This window comes from Peromyscus leucopus, chromosome 8b, assembly GCF_004664715.2.
Source record: "Peromyscus leucopus breed LL Stock chromosome 8b, UCI_PerLeu_2.1, whole genome shotgun sequence".
NCBI lineage: Eukaryota > Metazoa > Chordata > Mammalia > Rodentia > Cricetidae > Peromyscus > Peromyscus leucopus.
Genome location: NC_051086.1, coordinates 103824964 through 103831396, shown reverse-complemented (window position 1 = coordinate 103831396; position 6433 = coordinate 103824964).

Sequence of the window (6433 nt, the reverse complement as noted above, 5' to 3'; positions counted from 1 at the left end):
AGTAGTTCTGCCCTGAGTTTAGACAGAATGGATGGTGGCTTGACGTACATGATCTTAAATGGGGTCAGTCCTAGGGTATAGGGAGTTTCTTTTTGACTTAGCATTCTAGCCTATTAAGGGCAGGGGACATGGGATGATGTATTCTCTTTTGTAACTACTTCCAGCTGACCTTGGGGTATCGTTGTCAGGGCCCAGGAAGGATAAAAGGCTAGTCAAAGGCTGGACAAGGGTGCATTCATCAGAAGCATATGGTTATCTGACCCAGCTGTAGAGACAGGGAGCATCCACATTGGCTAGACTGGTCCATATCAGCTTTCAGCAAGTCCAGAGTTCATAACCGTTTGGAGCAGGTTGTAGTCAGCAGCTGGTGCTTGGATGTGTCTGTCAGCCAGGTGGAAATCTGTTGCGATACACATATACTAGAGGAAAAAGCTCAAATTTAACTTTTAGATCTATAGTCTCAGTAATTGAGGAAGGGGAAGAGTCCCAAGTCCAGGAGAGAGAAATATCATCCTCAGGAATAGACAGGTAGGGAAATTTAAACTATACTTATCTGGAGTATTTTTGACCTGTGGGAGTAGATCCAAGTTTTATGACTCTCTTGATTCCCTGGAAGTTACATGAATTCTTTGAGTCCTAACAGATTTGGGTTAAAAGCTTGTGCATTTTCCTTCATCAGAGTGCCATGTATAGGTTGGGCAAAGACATCTTTGGCTTGAGGAAAAGCATCTCTAAGTATGTATTTAGAAGACAATGAAAAGAAATCTAAAAACTTGAGCTTATAACTTAAACAGTAAGTAATCATTACTCTATTAGCTTATCAGAACTCTGTCAATAATAAATTCTGAACTTTTAAAATCTCAATATAACAATATCATAGAAGAAGAAAAAATCTGAAGCATTTTCCATATCTAAAATAATCTATACCTTTGTAACTTATATTTGTATCTTAAATAATTTCCTGAGACCCTTAGAATTTATTCAAGCTTTCATATCCTTAGATTTTTATATAGCTCAGTCATAGACTCTTGTATCCACAGACATTATATAAACTTTATATCTTAAATTACTGTCTCCAACTCATAAATTACCTACTCAAACTTTTACAACTTAAATTTTCATGCCTTAGAACATTTTCTTAGATCCTCAAAACTTGCATAGACTTTTACATTTTCTTTCCTATCTCATCATTTATCAGAGATATAAGCAGCTATTATTATCATATACCCCTAGTGGAAAGTTATATCTAAAATATGTTTATCCTTCAATATGAAGCCTGTGAGTAAGGCAAACCTGATTACCTTTTCTTATCAAAAGACCTAGTAGCTTTAGGGTAGTGAGGTCTGTGGCCTGATTTTTATTTACAAAGTGAACTGAGAAACTGAGTGCCCATTGCTATTAAAGCTACAGTCAGTCAATATTCCCAGAGAGCTGGGAAGGATAAATTATACCTATTATATCTGAGTAAACAGAACTACACACAAGGCAGCTTCTGAATCTTTTAAAAATGACAGAGACCAGTATATACTAGATAGCCATCCCAAGGCTCCTGTTGTCTCCACAGCATTGGAGACAGAGGTATCAGGATAGCATCAGTCTTCAGCTGTCAGACCCATAAGGTAAGAGTTTTTCCTGTGGTACAGAAACATGGGGAAGACAGATCTTACTTTGTCTAGGCAAAGAGGGGCAATCAATTCTCCAGTGTCCTGCTTGTCCATAGTCTGGGCCAGGTCCTGGCAGCAGGTGTTGCATTGGGGCATCCTGCCCAGTGGTCAGTGTTATCAAAAATCGGGGTGAAGTCATTGCATTGTTCCATATCTTCTTTGGAGACCCTGGAAGTCATTGCTAGGAGCTGGGAGTCTCTGTTACAATAAACTTTTTTATTAAACATTTTAAATCTCATATTCTACAGCTCTCTGGAGTATTTGAGGGCTGTCTATCTATTAGGTGTCTCTGAATAGACAAACTTTATTGCTTGTTTTAAGCTTAATTTTAAAAACATATACAAGGGACTAAGGCTTATAATTGTAATTAATATATTAGTACTTAGCATAATTATAATTAAGGAACTTGATCATTTATAAGATGAATGATTATTTACTTGTGTTCCTTAATAGTCTACATTAAGTTAGCAGTTTTCATAAGACCAGGACTTTCTTTCCATACCTGTGAGGTTCAGCCCTAAAAATAATGATTTTAAATTGAAGCTTTTCTCATACCAAAATAAAACCTTTTAATCATAGTTAATGGGATCAATAAAGAAACCAAAATAGCCATTTTGTCAGTGAAAATGGAACAAGTTTGCTCCAGATTGCTAAGGCTGTCTCCTGAGAAGGCAAGGGATAGTAACAAGGGGAAAATCCTCAAGGCCAAATAGGAACAGGAGAAAGGGGGCATATGAGTTGGAGTGTGGCCTGTGAGCAGGAACTGAGGAAGTCTGGCGGCCAGCACTGTCCTTGATAAGCCAAGGGGACACCTGCCCAAATGCCCACCCCTGGAGAAAGGATCCTCTCAGGGGACTAGAAACTCCACTATACAATATATATTTTATTTATCAAACATATGTTCCCATTTATCTAAATTCTCTAAAAGCTTGGTATTAAACATTTGACAAAGACATAGGTACTTAGGTGTAAATCTCTAAGTCAGCTTTATTAATCTAAATAGACCTTTATAACCTTAAATTTTTACCATCATATAGAGCATTTTCTATACCAGAGTTGAATCATATATACAGTATGTTGTAACAAATCTAACTTTATATTTTTTCTTTTCTTTTCTTTCTTTTTTTTCTGATTGTTTGTTTATTTTTTTCGAGACAGGGTTTCTCTGTGTAGCTTTGCACCTTTCCTGGAACTCACTCTGTAGCCCAGGTGGGCCTCGAACTCACAGAGATCCTCCTGCCTCTGTCTCCCAAGTACTGGGATTAAAGGCGTGAGTCACTGCCGCCTGGCCTAACTTTATATTTCTATCATCATTCAACAGTCCATATCAGTGCTGCTGTTCTTGGTCTGATGGCAACCATTCCTTATACCAAATATAAAGTTAGAGCCATATTTTTCTGAAATGGCTTCTTAAGAAGGATTGCTTTTTGCAGCCCAAAGTTCTGCATTTGTTTAGCTTTTGTCTTATAAGCTTTTTTTTTCCTATTCATAGGCATTATTGGAGCAGTTAGACTGCAGTTTTCATTTACAGACCATAGATGTAATGTTGACAGTTTTAAGAAACAGGTTTTGAGCCGGGCGTTGGTGGCGCACGCCTTTAATCCCAGCACTCGGGAGGCAGAGCCAGGCGGATCTCTGTGAGTTCGAGGCCAGCCTGGGCTACAAGTGACTCAGAAAGGCGCAAAGCTACACAAGAAACCTGTCTCGAAAAACCAAAAAAAAAAAAAAAAAAAAAAAAAAAAAAAAAAAAAAGAAACAGGTTTTGGGCTGGAGAGATGGCTCAGTCATTAAAGGCTAGGCTCACAACCAAAAATATAAGAAACAGGTTTTGACTTTTTTATGAAACTCTGAATAGTTAAGAGCTTTAGTCTTGTCATTTCATAGGAAGCCAAATATATAGAACCCTATAACCTGGAGGGCTGTGACATGATGATTAATTATTAGCCTGTATTTTTAATTATACATTATATTTTTAAGTAAGTCTGACATGGGACTTGAGTCCCCTCTTTCTTTTAAAGATCATAACCCCATTCCCAATACAAACATTTTGCAGTGAAGACTCATCAGCTTTGTTTTTGTTTTTGTTTTTAAATGAAGAAAACCAACAAGAATTAACATAATATGGTCAAATCTCATACCCCCTCTGGCCTTCTATAACTTACTATACATCCTCAGTTTCCTATCTCTGCTCCTCTGGTTTAGCCAGACAGTCTTTTTTTTTTTTTTTTTTTTAAGATTTATTTATTTATTATGTATACAGCATGTATGACTGCAGGCCAGAAGAGGGCACCAGATCTCGTTACAGATGGTTGTGAGCCACCATGTGGTTGCTGGGAATTGAACTCAGGACCTCTGGAAGAGCAGCCAGTGCTCTTAACCTCTGAGCCATCTTTCCAGCCCCAGACAGTCTTACTTTAGACAACTTCCTCTTTCCTTTCTTTTGTCTTCATTATTCTTAAAACTGTTTCTTGAAGGATCAACATTAAAGACCCTAACCCTTCAGGCTTACACCCCCCAAACCCCAGAAGAATGAAGAACTAAAAAGCTAGTTCCAAGGGCAGACTGACTCAGCCATTACTCAACCACCCTTACCACAATGTATGGAAATTTCTGTTAAGATATGTTGCTCATCTGTGACTGGGATAATTACAAGTGTTCCAGGAAAGACCACTGTAACCTTTGTGTAGCCTTCACTCCCACCCTGATACCCTTGCTTGAGGTTCCGGGCAAAATATGCATATGGATGTGATTGTACCTATCCTGTGATTAGGCCATGATCTTGTGAAATTAGCCCCTAGACATGAACCAATCGGAATGAAATTGCATGGGAATTGTAATCTTATGGCTTTTGTGGGTTTTTTTCCTTTAAAAGTACCTATGTGGCTGCAGTAGGGTGTGACTCTTGCTCTTGGGAGGAGAGGAGCCTGACTGTACAGACGCATCAATAAACCTCTTGCTGTTTGCATCAACTGGTCCAGAGTCCAGGTTCTTGGGGTGCCCACCCGAGAAGGTAGTACCCTGAATCTGGGGTCTATCAAACGGACAGTTCTAAGTCTGGTGGTCTTGGATTGCTCACCTCAGTGGCCTGCAGCACATAGACACCACAGGTCACCCAAGCAGGAAGTCTCAGCCTTCCTAGACCTTTTGCTTTCCATCTTGTCTCACACTAGCTCCATTTTAAAAATTATTTTTAATTTTTCAAGCTAAAATCAATGTTTTTTATTGTGACTTGTTCCTAATCTCCCCACACAATACTCCCTATCTTTCCTCAAAAATCTGACTTCTACCTGCTAAATATTGCTGGAATCTGCTCCTTTGTTTGCTTGCCCTCTGTCCTTTGCATATGTATACCACAATCATCCCTCCTGTAGGCTACTGATCTGTTTCTTCATAGGCTCCCTGCTTCAAGTGTTGATCCTTGGCCTCCATGGATAAGAGCATTTTTTTTGTAAGAAGCACATGTAATCCATTCACAGGCCTTCTTAAAACTTCCTGCTGGTCATGATGGTACACACACCTGTAATACTGGCACTCTGGAATCTGAGGCAGGAGGAGCAAAGGCTCAAGGCCAGCCTGGGCTACATGGGACCCTGTCTCAAAAAACAACAGCAAAAAGCCCAGTTTAGACAGTACTTACTCTAGTGAACCCACAAGACCAAAGTTGCTTCTCAGCGTCCTTTTTCACTCTGTCTGATAGACAAGATGCATCAGGCTAGGCAGCACACAAACGAGATTTCTCACAGTTGTGAAAGCTGGAAGTTCAAGTCAAGGAGTAGAGCAAGACTGAGGTTCTGGTAAGACTTCCGGATTCAGATAGGCCCTTCTCCCTGTGTCCTCCCAATGCTCTTCACTTAATCCATTCACCTCGTAGGTTAAAATTTAAAGACCATAGCAACCCTGAACCTCTCCTCTGTCATACTGAAATGAGCTTAGCCTGGCTCCCTCCCAGAGTGTAAATTCTGATGCCAGGAGCCATGACTTGCCCTGGAATGTGTAAGACCCTCAGGTCCTCTCTGCATAGATAATGTGCATGAGTTGAGCAGTCAGCCTGTGGTTCATCTACAGTCAGCGTCTCGGGAAGCCTTGGCTGCACCCCAGACTCAGCATTTCCCATCACCACTCCTCCAAAAGCAGCAGATCCTTCCTGACTCTAGCTTTGTGTCTTCTCAGGTGGCCCCTTTAAGTTCCAGCTCAACACCAATGCAGAGCGCCTACTGTGCTTGGAGCTAGGTGTGTGGTGGGAAGAACTGGGACTCGTGTCCCTGTGGGTCCCTGGTTAGTTGTTAAGATAGTGTAGGGGTGACAGCAGAGACACCAGCACAGGTAGCTCCTGCGGATACCCTGGGTCTACCGCTCTCCACCCTACCCCTTGGGCCTCTTTTTCTCTCTGACTAGTGAGAAAGATTGTCCTGGTTAGTTTTTATTGTCAACCTGACACAATGTAGTGTCACCTGGAAAGAGGGAGCTTCAACAGAAGAATTGCTTCGATCAGATTGACCTGTGGCCATGTCTGTGAGAGACTGTCTTGATTGATTATTGAGGTGAGAGGGTCCAGCCCACTGTGGGCAGCACTGTCCCTAGGCAGGTGGGCCTGGACTGTGTAAGAGCTAGCTGAATGAGCCAGTAAGCAGCATTTCTCCATGATTTTGCTTCAGTTCATGCTTGAGTTCCCACTCTGACTTCCCTCAGTGATGGACTGTGACTTGAAAGTGTAAGTTGAAATAAACCCTTTTCTCCCCAAGTTGCTTTGGGCTGAGTTTTTTTTTTAT